Genomic DNA, 15,498 nt, shown 5'->3' on the forward strand with positions numbered 1-15,498 from the left:
ACTGTAAATATTACCCTTCATTTTCGTGAAAAAGTAAAATTACATAGATAAACAAAATAATCCGTTGTGACTTGAAACCTGATAAATAGGTTAGCGCATACAAACACATTGCACATGAACATTTCTTTGCTCTTGACAAATACTTTTAAATTAAACATATAAAGCTAAATTAGCTGAACCGTTCTTCGATAATTATAAGCACGCTTTTAATGTACTTACAGCAATATTATTAGTGTAACAAACAGAAAAGATGGATTATATGTTAGCAAGTCAAGGAAGCCATGGGTAGAAAGCGTAGACTACGATGCGATTTTTAGGTTAATAGTGTTAACCTTAATTCACTTAATTTCTGTAGGTTGTGGTTAAAGTTTTGGTTTCAAAAGTTAGCATTATTATCGGGAAACGACAACACTAGTTTCAGTTTTTAAATTATGTAATTACACGTTGCACAGAAACAATGTGCACAGTCTATATCTCTCGTTCTACTGGGCCGATGGATGAAATTTAACTTGCCTTTCTCATGTCTCAAAAGCGCCATAGAATATATTGTTGCGTGGGTGCGGGTTCATAATAAATTGAATGCACAAGTCCGATGAAAAGTGAATAAAATTTATTCTTATCACAACAAATGAAACAAAACGCTGAAATTTCCTCAGAGATATTCGTACAATATCGCAATATCTCACGGTAGTTATATTTTAAACTGCTAAAACGTTAAATAGAACTCAAATTCAAAACAGCAAAGAGAAAGCTAATCCAATCTCACCGCGAATTCGCTACAATCAATAACAGCAAAATGTAAACAACTGAATTGAAGTGTTTACCTCCCGCTTTTAAAAGCGTTTTAATCAGCACGAGAGCATTCTGGTATTTTCTCGATTTTTCTGTATAGCAAAAGAGGACAATTATGAGATATCTATTTATTAAAATGTTGAATGCGCGTGCTTCTGTATTTTAATTTTTCCGGCGCAGCTTTCTCTCTAAATAAGTCTTGTGCTGCATTGCTTGGGAATACAAAACAATTTTAATTACAAATTCTACTAAAAATGACTAAATAAATACAAAAACCGAAACACTATATTAGGTTTATATAAAGCATTTTCAACATGAGTATTTTGAACAAAATCGGTGTTTTTCTGAAAGTACATATTTATTTTTTCCATATTTCGATTCTACGACTCAAATTATGCCGAAATGGAAGTTTGCAAAAATCGCGCAAGTTTTTTTTTAAAAAAATAGCTCTCAAAATTTTAGCTTCTCAATGTTAATTGAATATGGTATATATATTTATTAACATCCCCTTTTTTTATTAACAGGAACTGACTGGATACCAACTTTCACAATTCGAAATTTATGTTCAGTCCAAATGAAATTCACAGCTATTTTCTGATTTGTTCTCAAAATTTGTATATTTTAGTAATTTTAATGAACTTTTCGGAAAACATTTTGAATTATAAGCTATAACGATTTTACCGTCATCTTAATTCAGATGTATTTCTAAGCGCACCTGCAACAAATTAGAAATTTTTATTCAGAATTTCTGAAGGTATATGTGAATTTATATATTGGCGCGTTTTGAAATTTGGCATATTTGTTATGAGCGATAATAACGCCAAGAATTACGCGTTTTCTTGGAATTATTTGAAAGAATGAACAATGCATCTTTTATTCCGCTCGTGTACATTGAAAGATAAATTAAAATTATATACCATAAATTACGTTATCAGTAAGTATTCTTGGCGAAAACTTAAAAAAAAAAAAAAAAAAAAAAAAAAAAAAAAAAAACCACCAAATCAAATTTTAAAATTTTTCGGTAGTTTCTGATCATAATTTATATTTTAGAAAATTGAATATTATTAATTTTGGCATAATTTGAGGCGCAGAAGCGAACAATGGGAAAAATAGTTATATCATTTCAGAAATAGTCCGATTTTGTTGTGTGGAAATTCCTACTTTAGAACAGTACTATATATAAATCTAATATATGTCCTAAGTCACACTTTCGAGACATGAAAAACGTAAGTTAAATTTCGTCAATAGGCCCAGTAAAAAGCTAGATATAGAACTGTCCCTTTTTTGTTTTTATGCATATGTCACAGATTAATTTTGAAATGATGCAGTTCAAGGAGATTTATTAGAAGCATTTTGCTATTTTAAGACAGAAAAGGAAAATAACCTAATTAAAAAGAAGATTTAATATGTTAATTCAAATTAAATTTATAATTTTATCTCATCCATCCTTTATTATGTATGCATATTTAGAAATGGTCTTCCAAACCTTTAGACGATTTGTGAATATCCTACTATACAGCTTCTTTTGACAGTTTAAATAATAATCGAGTAAATATCCATCATATAGTTAAAAAATGACAGACATATGATTTCGGTAGCGACCTCTAGCGCCGTACGTTAATGATTTAAAGCACTGCAGTTAGTTGTCATAATTATTTCTAGCAGAGACATCGAGAATGAATGCTTTTGACAGCTGACTTCCCATTTATTCCAATATATGATAGCAGAGATTGATAAGTTAGTATGGGATATATGGGTGATAAAGCAACACGACTGGCGAGAGACACAGCGAAATGACGGGATAGATGAAAAGAGAGTATGACGCAGGAAAAGAAAGATGCAACGAAAAAATGGAAATTAAATTTAATCAAATAAAAATCTGTTGTCACACTTCATCTCTTAATACCTTATCTGTAAACAGCCATCTAGCCTAAACGCTATATTGAAAAAAAATAATTAAAAATTACGTTTAATTTTTAATTATTTTTTTTCAATATAGCGTTAATTGATTCGTTTTGTCTGGGCATGCATTCACTAGAAACCAAACTACATGGCAGTGCAAAAGTATTAGAATTGTCTGTAAAAAACATTGGTATACGGAATACGGGAAAAAACACACATATTAAAACGACGACATTTCTTCAAAAAATAAAGGATAGTATGTACATATTTAACAGAATTTGTTATATCCAGAAATATTCTTCCTCTTCTACGGAGATGGTCGCTGTAAGACTTAACTCGTAATGTTACATTTCACTTTCTCCTTTTTGCTTTCTTTGTATGAATTACAGGAAGTATAAATAGCGAAAACTTTCGGATGTCATATTTCAACGAAACTATCCATTTTGACTTCTCTCGAAACTATTTCAACGATGGTTTTGCTTGACATCTATACATACGGATAGTATAAAGGATTGTGTTTCTCAAATCGGGAAATCGATTTAAAATGGATTTAAAAATCAATTCAGAAGACTTTTTTCCCCTTGATGTTTGTATGTACGTACGTATATATGTATCCCACATAACTGAAGAATGAGTAGTCGTAGAATGTTCAAATTTTGTATACAGGTCAGTTATAACATGTAATTGTGCACCTCCCTTTCCGTTGCAGTAAGCTGCACCAAACGTATACATATATATGTATTTCCACTTTTGTTACCTTTGTCGGTGAGCTTAGTTTTTTCCCTTATATGTTGGTAAATTGTACATTTTTTTGCTTTAAACGTGATAGAATTATATGGCTGTTATGTTTCTGTTAAGGTTTTATGCCTTTAGTTAATCTGCATGCAATGATAGTAGAATTATCAATAGTTTAAAAGTTAAATTGGAAAGTTAAACCTAACAAACCGGTATTTGTTTTCATTTGAAACTCAGTAAAATAGTGAATTAAGTCACTTTCTGTACTTTTAATGTCTTTTTGCCTAGTGGCACCAAAAGTAAAATTTCACTTTTCTACACCAAAATATCTGCCTTCTTGCCCACTTGTCGAATTCCTTATTTTTGCCTAGAAACCCTAATTTCAATTGTAAAAAAATTTGTTTTTTAATTGCATTTAACTGTATTTTGGTATTTTAGGTTTTTCTCTATTTTGCAAGATGTTTTGAGTTTTTATGTACTTTTGCTTTGCCGGGAAATGAGAACTGAATTATTTGAATGAGAAATGTATCTGATGAAATTCAAGGAAATAAGTTTAAATGAAATGTGGCAAAAATAGGAATAATTTAATAGGCTGTACAAGGAAGTCGCATTATAATTGAGTATAAGAGATTTGAACAGTTTCAAGCAACTTTTTTTCGGAGTTATAAACACATCAAAAGAAATTACCTTCCTGTGTTCATGTATATTCATTGCAACATACTTATCCTAACATGTGTGCGATTTTAGGAGCATTGTTGTCAATTTTACTAATAGCGGAGAAGAGGTTTTTCAAAGTTCAAATTAATAAACACTTATTGGGGGATCTGAATTTCTCTCATTAGAAAATACGATTGCTGTAGAATAAAATTTGATGTTATTAACGATGATTTATCCTTACGAGAAGCCTAATAAATAATTACTTTACTGTAGAATATAAAAACTTTGGCAGTTATAGAGAACTTAACAAACAGGTTAAAAAAATTCATATTAAAAATGTTATTTGAAACTACTTCCCTATATGCTTTTACCTGGGCGAAGCTTGAATTTTTACTTAATGGTTTGATACAACTGCACTACGTATCAGAGATAAGGAATAAAACTTAAGTTCTTTCTGTTTTTGCAGCATTAATAAGATAAACATTTTAATGGATATCTTTCTTAAAAATAACTTTGTTTCATTGCAGATTAAAAAAATAAAAGATGTAGATATATATATATAAATATACCCGATCTCTTAACCAGTTCGGTGAACTGCATCTTTAGATTTTGCTAAATTGTGCATTTTTTCTTTTCAAAGTGATTGCATTATATTGTTCTTACATTCCGTTTAACCGTTTGACTGCTACGCGGCACAGAAGGGCTGCATTCATTTGTTTGGAAAACCGCGACTCAGCACTTTTGCGCTGCGAGTTTCAGTGTGTCTTTGTTGCTCCGTGGGTGAACGTACGTAGTCTGACCTCATGCGTACTTTGTAACACGAGTGCATTCTGAAATAACTAACTGCGTCGCGGTTTTCGAGACAAATAAACGCAGCGCTTTTGCGCCGTGTTCCAGGTGTGCCTAGAAAAATATCTACTCAAAGAGGATGTTAAAACGTTTATAGGTTCTAAAAGTGTTTTTCGAAAAATTTAAAAAAAAAAAATTAAAATACAAATTTTAAAAATAAATCATGAAAACGGAAAATTTCGAAATGTGGCAAAAGAATAAAAAAAAGTTTAATAAAAAAAGGATATTAAATATATGCCAAATGCAATTAACATTGAGGAGCTTAAATTTTGAAAGCTAATTTTTCAAAACCTGCTCGTTCGATTTTTACAAAACTTGGTAGTTTTGTATAATTTGAGTCTTAGAATCGAAATTTGGAAACAATCGACATGTGATTTCAGAAGAATTCCGATTTTGTGTGAAAATAGCCATATTAGAACAATGGTATATATACATCTAATACATATCCTATGTCGCGCTTTGGAGAAAAACGCAATTTGTATTTCGCGAATCGAACCAGTAAAATGGAAGATATAAAACTGTCTCGCCTTTTTTATTTTTTTTCCGCAGTGTGCAAAAAAATTGTTTTTTTTTATGGTTTTTATGGTGTTTTTTATGTTTTTTTATGGTATGGAGTATGGATTCAACACCAGAGTTTTAGCCATAAAAGCCATGCAGAAAATATTACACAACTGCCTGTTACAAAAGAAGAAATCATTTTTCTTCACTTTTATTCATGTCGCGTGGTATTCAGAGAGTTACAGAATATTACATCAATTGGACTTAGCCCATTATGGTATATCCGCATCTGCAGTTCTGTCCAAACATTTTGCATTTGCATATGTAACCGTCACAGCAGTCTTCATCCTTGACGCAATGACCAGTTTTATTGCAGTCTCTGAGGAGTTAAAACACACAAATGAGTCTAAAGAGCAGACATATTAGAGAAAATAATATTCCGTTATCACTGTATTTTCAGTTTTAAAATTAATATAAACTGATTTATAAATTTTTAGACTCCCGCAGATAAAACATTTTCTATATAATACAATTTAAAGTGATAAAAAATTAACGTCCAGATTTAAGTAACAAAAATTAGTTCAGCATTGCATTCAATTACCACTTTTGTTTATAATTTTAAAAATTAAATATCTTGTAGGGATTTATATTTATTTTAAATAACCAATTTTATTTAATTTGCTATTCTTTCCTATAAGCCTTCATTCCCTTAATTGTAAGTACCACAATATTTAAATTTGGTAGCGCACTTGAAGGAATGCAAATTCCAATTTTAAGAAAGAGTTTAAAAACCGAGTTTCAGTAGAAAAGAAGAAGAGGTACCCTACTGCCGTCACCTCTGTTGTTTAAGTGTTTGCTTCCAGAGTTATTGCTAGTTTGCGTAACTGCATTTACTTGCTGCTACTAGTTTTCGACGGTGGGTTAAGAAACGGGATTTAGCTGCGCCCTGTAGTTCTATTACTTGTTCATATCTTCAAATTTTTAGTTCTTTTATCTGATTTCAGTTACCGCTCTAGAAGAGGCGTAGTTTGTTAGCGTCGAGTTGACGCATTGTAAATTTTAAAGAGTTTTAAAGATAAAGGGTACTTTTAACCCTTCTTCTGTGAAATGACTACTCTGCCAGTTTCTACAAAAAAAAGTGAACCTGTAGGACTTTACAAGCTAATTTGAAAATTATTATTAATAGCTAATCTAAAATTACCTTTTCATTTTGCTTAGCTAGAGGAAAGGGAATGTTTCTGGAGTATAGAAGTAGAAAAATAAAAAGGGTGTTTTTTCAACTCAACCCTATTCCACATGCGTTTTCAGCCTTTACTTCGAATCAGGGGTGTCAGAAGAACTGCAAATTACAGCGATAGTTGAAATGAAAGTCAGCTCCGGTGAACAGTTCCAGGTAAGGATTTTTTTTTTTTTTTTTTTTTTTTATTTTTTACTTAAAATATATACCATAACATTTATATCTTACCTCATGTATTATTCAGAAAATACCTTTTTTTAGTTTTTGTTTCTGTTTCTATCACAAAAAAAAAAAAAAAAATACATGAAATTCTAAATAATGTAAATAATAATATATGAAATTCTAAATAATGTAAATAATAATACATGAAATTCTAAATAATGTAATATTTTGGATGAAGGGGCACAGTCTAACAAACATGCATTTAATAATTTTCTTTACAAAGTACAGAAAATTTCTCTGCTGTTGAACACATATTTTATGTTATGTGGTAAGTATTCACAAGTAATTTTACTTCCCAATTGTGAAGTTAAGTGAATTAAAAAGAAAGCGTATACTATTAACTTTCATTATGTTAATATTAATTTTAGTGGTAAACAGTTGTGACTGATATAAAAACTAAAATAAGCTCCTGGGCTGAGTTGTAACCCCAAAAATAAACTTTTGTGGAAGAGGAACTTTAAAAAAAACTTCATCTGTCTTACAAAAGGGTACATTTCGTGAGTTTATGAATATAATTTAACAATATTTTAAGTATTATAAAAAATTTAAATATGACACTCATTACTTACCGTGCCTTTTCCTTTCCAGCATCAAGTTCATTTTCGTCTGAAAAATATAAATTTTATTTAACGAACACGTTCAATTTTATTAAATTTCTACTATTAGCTCACACTGTCCCTATGTCTTGTTCAAACTTTCAGTCGTTAATGAAATACTTTTTATTCATGCAAACAAGTTGAAATACATTTTTTTAAACTTATAGTGAATGACACTTGATGTTAATAGTTTTTTCACATATTAAAAATATTTAAAATTTCAAAAATTTCTTATTTAATTTTACATATTTACATTTTTTTTACATTTTGTATTCTGACATTTTTTTTTTTTTTTAATGTTTCTGTTTTGATCTAAGTAGTGATTGACTTAATTTTTTTGTATTACTTGTTTATATAATAAAAGTTTAATGTAGTTTAAAATTCACGTCTTGTAGCTTACCCTATTTATTAAATATCATGTTCTTCGCACTTAAACCATAAAATTCAGTTCAGCAGCAATATCGCAAAATAATTTTAAAATGAGCAAATCTTAGTATGAGTATTTAGGACGCAGGGTCTCGTACGGTAGAGACAAAAACGTTTTTTTTTTTTTTTTTTTTTTTTTTTTTTTTTTTTTTCAGTGTTGTTATTGCTCACTTTGAGTTTGTTAATCAAATATTCATTAACATTTTACTAAATACGAAATCGAAACTAAAACAAATGGCAAATTCCAAATTTGCGCTACCAGATGCCCCTTATTCGGATCGAAATTTACGTTATTTAAAATTTGATAACTCTAGGTACCGTTGTTTTATCGCCGCAATGCGAGAAATATACATGCAATTATTTATATTCTTCATTACTTAATTTCTTTAAATATAATACAGAGCTGCAATATTTTGTGGCAACAGTTTGAAAAGTGAACCGACATTTAAAGTTTTCGACGCTAAATGTCAAAGCAAAATTAATAGCCCTTCTAGACTAACGCCTTTTGGGCTAATAATTTAGGACACTGAAAACGAAATGCTAAAATATTCTAATATTAAATTTTTTTACAATTTTTGAAGATATCATTGTTAAAAAAATACGTTATTTTCTAAAATAACCAATTTCTATTAACAATTTCTAGTAGATGAAAAGAAAATATCGACAATTAATCTCTACTAAAAAGTCGAAAATTTGATTTCATTTATTTTGGTTCAGAATATATATCTGATTATGTGTACATTCTCATAATAAGTTTTATAATGGATTCAGAAACATTTTGACTCCTTAAACTAAACTTAAAAACACCCCTTACAGATTAGTAGTAGTTTATATTATATGTTTGATGAGGATAACAGATGCCGATAACAAATAACTTTAATTTACCTTCAACAGGTGAAGAGTTTACATATTCTATGCTCAGCAAGACAATTGCCATGAGAACAAATGCAGTGTAAGCTTTCATGACTGGGCTTTAATTTCCCTGAAGAAAGAAAATAAATCTAAATGAAAAAAAATTGATATTAATTTATTACAAAATTACAACTTATTACTAAATTACAAAATCAATTACCTGAGATGTTATACAATTTTGGTTAAGATTTAAAAAATCATTGCTGATTCTCTCTCCCATTTTCTTTCTGCGAACTATATAATTTAAGGTATTATAAGGTATTTCTCTCGCTTTCCTAGCTTTCATTCGTGGTGTAGTGGTTCTGCACGCTGGGCAGGTATTCCAGATTTCCGTGGTTCGATTTCCGGCGAAGGCGATTGCTCATTTTTCATCTCTCTTGCTTTCCAAAAAATCCTAATGAATCTACAGTGGCGCCCGAACTAAACGGGTTGTGGATGATGCCTCTCCACACAAGGATTTGCTGATTCGGTCCCTTAAAAACCCCAGTCGCCCTTTAAAGGGGGGAGTATATAAAGTATTTCCCCCGCCTTTCTAGCATGCCTTCGTGGTGTAGTAATTCTGCGTGCTGGGCTGGTATTCCAGAGGTCCGTAGTTCGATTCCCAGCGAAGGCGATTGGTCATTTTTCATCTTGCCTGCTTCCAAAAGATTACCTAATGTCTCTACATTATTGTAGCAGTTTCTGGAGCGATTTTCCGGCATGTTTTTCAAAAATATGCGGTGACGTCGTGGGCAATAATCTGCTAAGTACTAATGTTCAACCTGTCGAATACTTTTATAAAGAAGCTGAAAGTTACGCATATTAATCTTGCTATTTTAACACAAATATAAAAATGAAAAGTTAAAACCTTTGCCTCACTTAAGTAAAGAAGGCAACATACTTTAGCTGCAAGACACGTTTGCTTTGATGATATTAGTAATGTCTATTTTTCAATTTTTCGTGCACGAATTCGTTTATTTAAATGCACTAAATGAATTAAAAGTATTAAAAACTAATCAGCCACGTTAGGCAACTGAACAGGACATGGCTGAAATAATTAAAGACTGGTTTTCGAAGTATTATAGATGGCAAAACAAATGGTGCTTTTCCAAGCAAAATTAGCAAATGATTATCTCTTAATTCGAAGGAAAAAAATTTACTTCATACGCGCATCAATTCTAATATGTATATTTGCAGAAACATCAGAGGGCCCCGGTAGCGCAGTAGCTAGAGGCGGCGCGCAGAAGCACCACAGGTCCGGGGCCCCATCCTCAGCCCTGGCGAGGTTGACTCAGCCTTTCATCCGTTGAGTGGGTCGATAAAGTGAGTACCAGGTTCGTTTCTGAAGCACCATTGCCAATGATTTCTCGGGGCCCCATCCTCAGCCCTGGCGAGGTTGACTCCGCCTTTCATCCCTTGATTGGGTCGATAAAGTGAGTACCAGGTTCGTTTCTGAAGCACCATTGCCAATGATTTCTCGGGGCCCCATCCTCAGCCCTGGCGAGGTTGACTCCGCCTTTCATCCCTTGATTGGGTCGATAAAGTGAGTACCAGGTTCGTTTCTGAAGCGCCATTGCCAATGATTTCTCGGGGCTCCGTCCTCAACCCTGGCAAGGTTGACTCAGACTTTCATCCCTTCAATGGGTCGATAAAGTGAGTACCAGGTTCGTTTCTGAAGCGCCATTGCCAATGATTTCTATACTCCCCATCTTTTACTTAATCAGGATTTCTCTTAACTATTTTTCTGTTTTCTTCAAAGACCTATCCCACCTCTTTCTCCCATCTTCTCAGGCATGTTGGCTTTTCTATTATTTTCCCCTCACCTCTCTTTTCTGTTTTCCCGCAGCTCTGCTTAAACTAACTCCTCTGATGTAGGGGTAAATGGTTTTAAATTGTAGGTACTCCGAATTTCTTCCTCATTGGCATTGGTAGGTTCGCTTGGGGACTAAACACTGCAGATCCTGCGAAAAGCTGATCACTTGTACAAGGCGCACCTCAGAACTCGTGGTCTAGAAAGCATGTATAAGGGCACTACAGGTCAGGGCGCACTGAGAGCTCTAGAGCCATTGAGTTCAATTTTTGTTTTCAAAAATCATTTAATAGTATGGTAATCTGTTAATAAGTCCATTTGTTACAGTGTTTGATGAAATGGCGATTAAGAAGGTAAAATATGTGATATTAGAAATGTTGAAGTGATAAAATGCACTATTTTTCAGCTAAAAATAAAGCCGTAGCTAGGGTTCTTAACGCCCGGGGACAACTGAAGATTTCGCACCCCTTGTTTGCTAAAAATTGAAAAATTTCATTCTAAAATTTCTTAAGATCAATTTGGCGCCCCCTGCATAATTAGCCCAGGGGCTAATGTTCCCCGTCGTTTTTATTTTTTACCTTTGGAATACTCTTATAAAATATCTGAAAGTTACGCAGCATAATAGCAACAAAAATTTTAAAATAAAACATTAAAACCTGTGCTTGACGTGATGAAAATAAAGCAATATACTTTAGCTATAGGTCACGTTTGTTTTGATGACACTAGTAATTTCTATTTTTTGATTTTTTAAATGAAATGTTTATGTAATGGAGCTAAATGAATAAAAGTATCAAAAACTGGCCACCCAAGTTACGCAACTGAATGGAACTGAGATAATTATAGACTGGATGTCGAAGTATTATAGGGAGCATAACGGTCTGATGCTTCTTTTAGCAAAATTAGGAAATTCGCAGAGATATATTTCTTTCATATACGCATAAATTTTGATTTGTGTATTGCATTAACGTCTGAGCGGCCCGGTGGCATGTAGTGACTAGCGTATCGTGCAGCAGCCCTGTGGGCCCGGCTTTCGATCCCCAGTCTGGGCAAGCTGTATTCTTTCTTTCATTCCTTGAGTGTGTCTACAGAATAAGTTCGTTTGGGGATCACATGCGTGGTCTCCTGCGACAAGCTGACCAGGGTAGTTGTTCATGCACATAGGAGCCTGCGGTCTAGAAAGCAGATATAAGGGCACTACAGGCCATGGCTCACTGAGGCCTCTAGCGCCATTTAGTTTTTCTTTTCGAAAATGGTCTAAAAGTATGGCAGTGTGTTGATAAGTCCTTTGTTAAAGTATTTTATTAATCGGAGATTAAGAAGGTAAAATATGTAATATTTGAAATGTTGACATCATAAAATGCAATATTTTGCAGCTAAAAACAGAACCGTAGCAGGCGTTCTTAACACCCGGGGAGAACTGACGATTTCGCGCCCCACCCCCTTGTTTGCCAAGAATCGAAAACATTTCATCCTAAAATTTCTTAAGATCAATTCTCGCTCCCTGGAAGATGCGCCCGGGAACAGATGTTCCCCGTTGCTCACCCTCCAGCTACGCCCCGGCTGTTAAGTCTAGACAAAATAGCTACATTTTATTACCATGTATGTAAATATGATTTCTAGACTACCTATATATCTGCTAATGTAACAATTGAAACATACAATTTTGTTATCAGTTATTCAAAGGAAAATGTAAAAAATACTCAATAAAATATCTGTTTGTCTTAAATAGATGTTGACTTCAGTTTAAAAATTTCATTAAATTAGAATATGACAGCTTTGAATGAAATCGACACTTCTGAAGTGTTTGCTAGGCTTCGAGCCTAAACGAGAAAATGATTTTTATAGTCGATTGAACTAAACATTGGTTTAAATGAGATTTCCAGTTGCAGATGATAAATCCCTAAATTTTTAATTTAAATAAATTTTTGTACTTCTTCTAATCAGTAAATTTCTTTTGTTCCTTTTCATGAGAGAAAGTTATTTTAATGTTACTATTTTGGCGAACTAATTTTGCCTATTACAAAACATTTCAAAGCATATTTATAATTTTAGAATAAGGCTTACTTGTGGATACTTTGTCTTGAAGACACAGTATGTAAATTTTGCACATACTGTGTAATGCACGCTTTAATTGAAATATTGCATTTGATTAATTATATCATATTCTGAAATCCTACATTTTCTGGCTAATTTTGCTCCAATCGGGATGATTAATTTATGAAATACAACCGAAGATGTGTTTGTTGTTGCAGCCTTTTTGAAATATCTTTTACATTTCGAACTTGTGCCACTTATACAAGAAACAAAATAAAGATAACTTATATTTTACGAATATCAGAAAATTCTAAATGTGGGTAATAGCCATTTTGGGCGGCGGCTGTTTCTAACGCCGGAAGCAATGGGCACTTTATGAAGGAGGCACCTAATAGTTGAGTTATCCTTGCCTCCTACGATAGGTAGACAATTTACATCCATGCCAACTCCGGGATTCGAATCCGGTTTCTCCGGTACGACAGTCACTAAACACTTTTCCCGTCTGGACAGCGAAAATGGAGAATATCTTCCAATCATTTTAAACGGTCTTTCGTTGAATCTAGAAAGCATTTTACTAAAGAAGTCATATAATATTGCACTATAAACATTAAATAATATTTTCTTTCTAAGGGGCAATAACGTTTTCAATAATATTGACCGTCGCTCGTGTCTTTCTTGTAAATACTTTTCTCCTGAAATACTTTAGCAAAAACTAATAAACTCTTACCTGTATCAATAGCGAAAGATGAAATCCTAAAGTACGATAGGTAACGATAATTTTATTACCAAAAATATCTCTACCCCCTTATATACCAAAATATAGCAATTGTTCATCATAGTTTAAAATGGTTTGCTTTTCTTCTGTCAAGTAAACACTTGCTGTTTTCACGAAAGGATGGTATGCACCTGCATCAAGCATCTTTAAAGTAAAACAAACATGATTGACTGCTAAGAGCACAAGGAATCAAAGAATAGTAATAAACATATTTCGAAAAAATAAAATTTTCTGTGAAAATAATCAGACTTTTCTTCAGAACACGTTTTCATTATTGTTTGTGAAAACAAAACAAAACAAAATTTGCCTCCGACAATAAACCATTTATATGTAATCAATCGATTATTAAAATTAAATGGAATACTTTTGACTGAAAAGATTTAATTTAAACGCATTGCTCTTGTCAAAATAACTTATTGATATAAAATTATAATATTAAATATTTTTAAATGCTATTTAAGGTAATTATTAAACGGTTAAATTAATTGTATATGTAAATATTTTCTAAAATCCTGTAGTATCGATATGCATTGTTTTTAAACTTTCTGTTAAAAGGCATAAAAAGAATTAATGCTTTTTGAAAATAGTCGGTTACATTATATAATAGCAGGCTCTATCTAAAAAAAATTATTTTACCACATTTTTATTTCCTTCTCTCTCTATTTTGTGATGAGTGAGCAGGTGTACGTTCTATTTTGCGGACAGCTTCTTTCTCATATAACCGATTTTACGTAGTTACTAGATTTTACACTCTAGATCTCAAAGATTTTATACTTCAGATACCTAATTTTAATTCAACTTGATACCAAAATCAAATGTTTCGGTAGAGCGTACAACTAACTTTCTAAACTCGATTCATTTTCAGTAGTACTAATTTATTTATTAAATCCTTAATACATATTCATTTGCACGTAATATATTTCCAATTTACCTCTTTTTCCTCAAGTCGCGTTACAGTTTGCATTACAAGTTTTCATTACATTTACTTAATTTCTATATGAAAATATACAAAGTATACAAACGTACAATAAATTGTTACTATTCCCGTTAATCCAACAATTCTTACTGTTTATAAACTTAGTAAACTAAGAAAATTCAGTGGTCTCAAGGGTTTTGCTTGTTAAAGGTCCAACTAATTTGCCTATTATCTCAAGATTCTATTGCGTAGAATTATTGCAGTGCTTAGTGAATATATTAATTTACAGCGAATAGTTAAATTGTATTGTTCATATTCGCGAATTAATTTTTGATATATAGTATTGGCCAGTTGCCTTTTCGTCTTTCTATCTTTTCGGGTTGAACACGTGCTTTGCTCGTTCGAAGGCGAATAACATTAACGGACGGCGATACTTGACTGAGTTATGGGTTGAAAAATATCTTTCTGGTTTGCGCGCGAAAGGGTATGCCATTTTATAGGAGGGGACTGATTTTCTTCGAATTTTGGCTACTGTTTATTGCCATTGCTCTAGTTGGTTAGAGAGTAGTTCAGTTTTGTGTAGGATTGATTAATTTTATTTTATTGATATTTTGGACCAATTGTGATTTTAGATAGAGTCCGCGTTTTTGAGCGTCACCGACGTTTTAAAAAGTGGTTGCGCGTGCGACAAGGAGCAGGACCCCTTGGGACGGACCGCGGTTTGCAAGCCAAGTTATTGCCGCTTCCCAGTGGCTTAAGGAGTGTGGGACTGGCTGAGAAAATGATACATATTACTGATGAGGAAAATTTTATTAAGCGGGAAGGTTGTCATGAACAGTTTACTGCGGCTTGCCCTTGTCTTCATTGAGAACATCGATATTCGTCTCATCTGGACTTCTTATGGTAGTGAATCGGAGAGGCTGACTGCTTGATAATCGCTTTCTACTAATTGACGGTGCGGGATTCTTGAGCATGGGATGCGTTCGAGGGAGTCGTCAGATTCGGTTTTAGACAGCGATTTAAAATAGTTAACCGTGGGTGCCTCCAACAGATATCAAACTTAATAGTTTTGACAACTATTAAGTTTCGAGCGAATACTGTTTCCGACGTGTTTAAGAAATGATCCGGCAGCTCCCCGAGTCCCACAGACTGTTGTGC

The 15,498-nt window shown here is 32.7% G+C and overlaps 2 long non-coding RNA genes across 2 annotated transcripts in view; one reads left to right on the forward strand and one right to left on the reverse strand.

Annotated features, from left to right (window-relative positions):
• Nucleotides 1-5,607: 5,607 nt before the first annotated feature.
• On the reverse strand, nt 5,608-13,499 carry LOC146997405 (uncharacterized). Its single transcript, XR_015041035.1, has 4 exons — nt 13,377-13,499; nt 8,800-8,896; nt 7,462-7,498; nt 5,608-5,812 (listed from the first exon to the last, which is right to left on the reverse strand). It is a non-coding gene; the product is annotated as an uncharacterized LOC146997405 (long non-coding RNA).
• LOC146997406 (uncharacterized) overlaps nt 6,380-15,498 on the forward strand; it is a 35,455-nt gene continuing 26,336 nt past the window's right edge. The window contains exon 1 of the long non-coding RNA XR_015041034.1: nt 6,380-6,826. This is a non-coding gene — a long non-coding RNA (uncharacterized LOC146997406). The remainder of the gene's footprint in view (nt 6,827-15,498) is intronic.

This window comes from Stegodyphus dumicola, chromosome 5 (genome assembly GCF_044657685.1).
Source record: "Stegodyphus dumicola isolate Sdum_Otavi_A_Nest chromosome 5, ASM4465768v1".
Classification (NCBI taxonomy): domain Eukaryota; kingdom Metazoa; phylum Arthropoda; class Arachnida; order Araneae; family Eresidae; genus Stegodyphus; species Stegodyphus dumicola.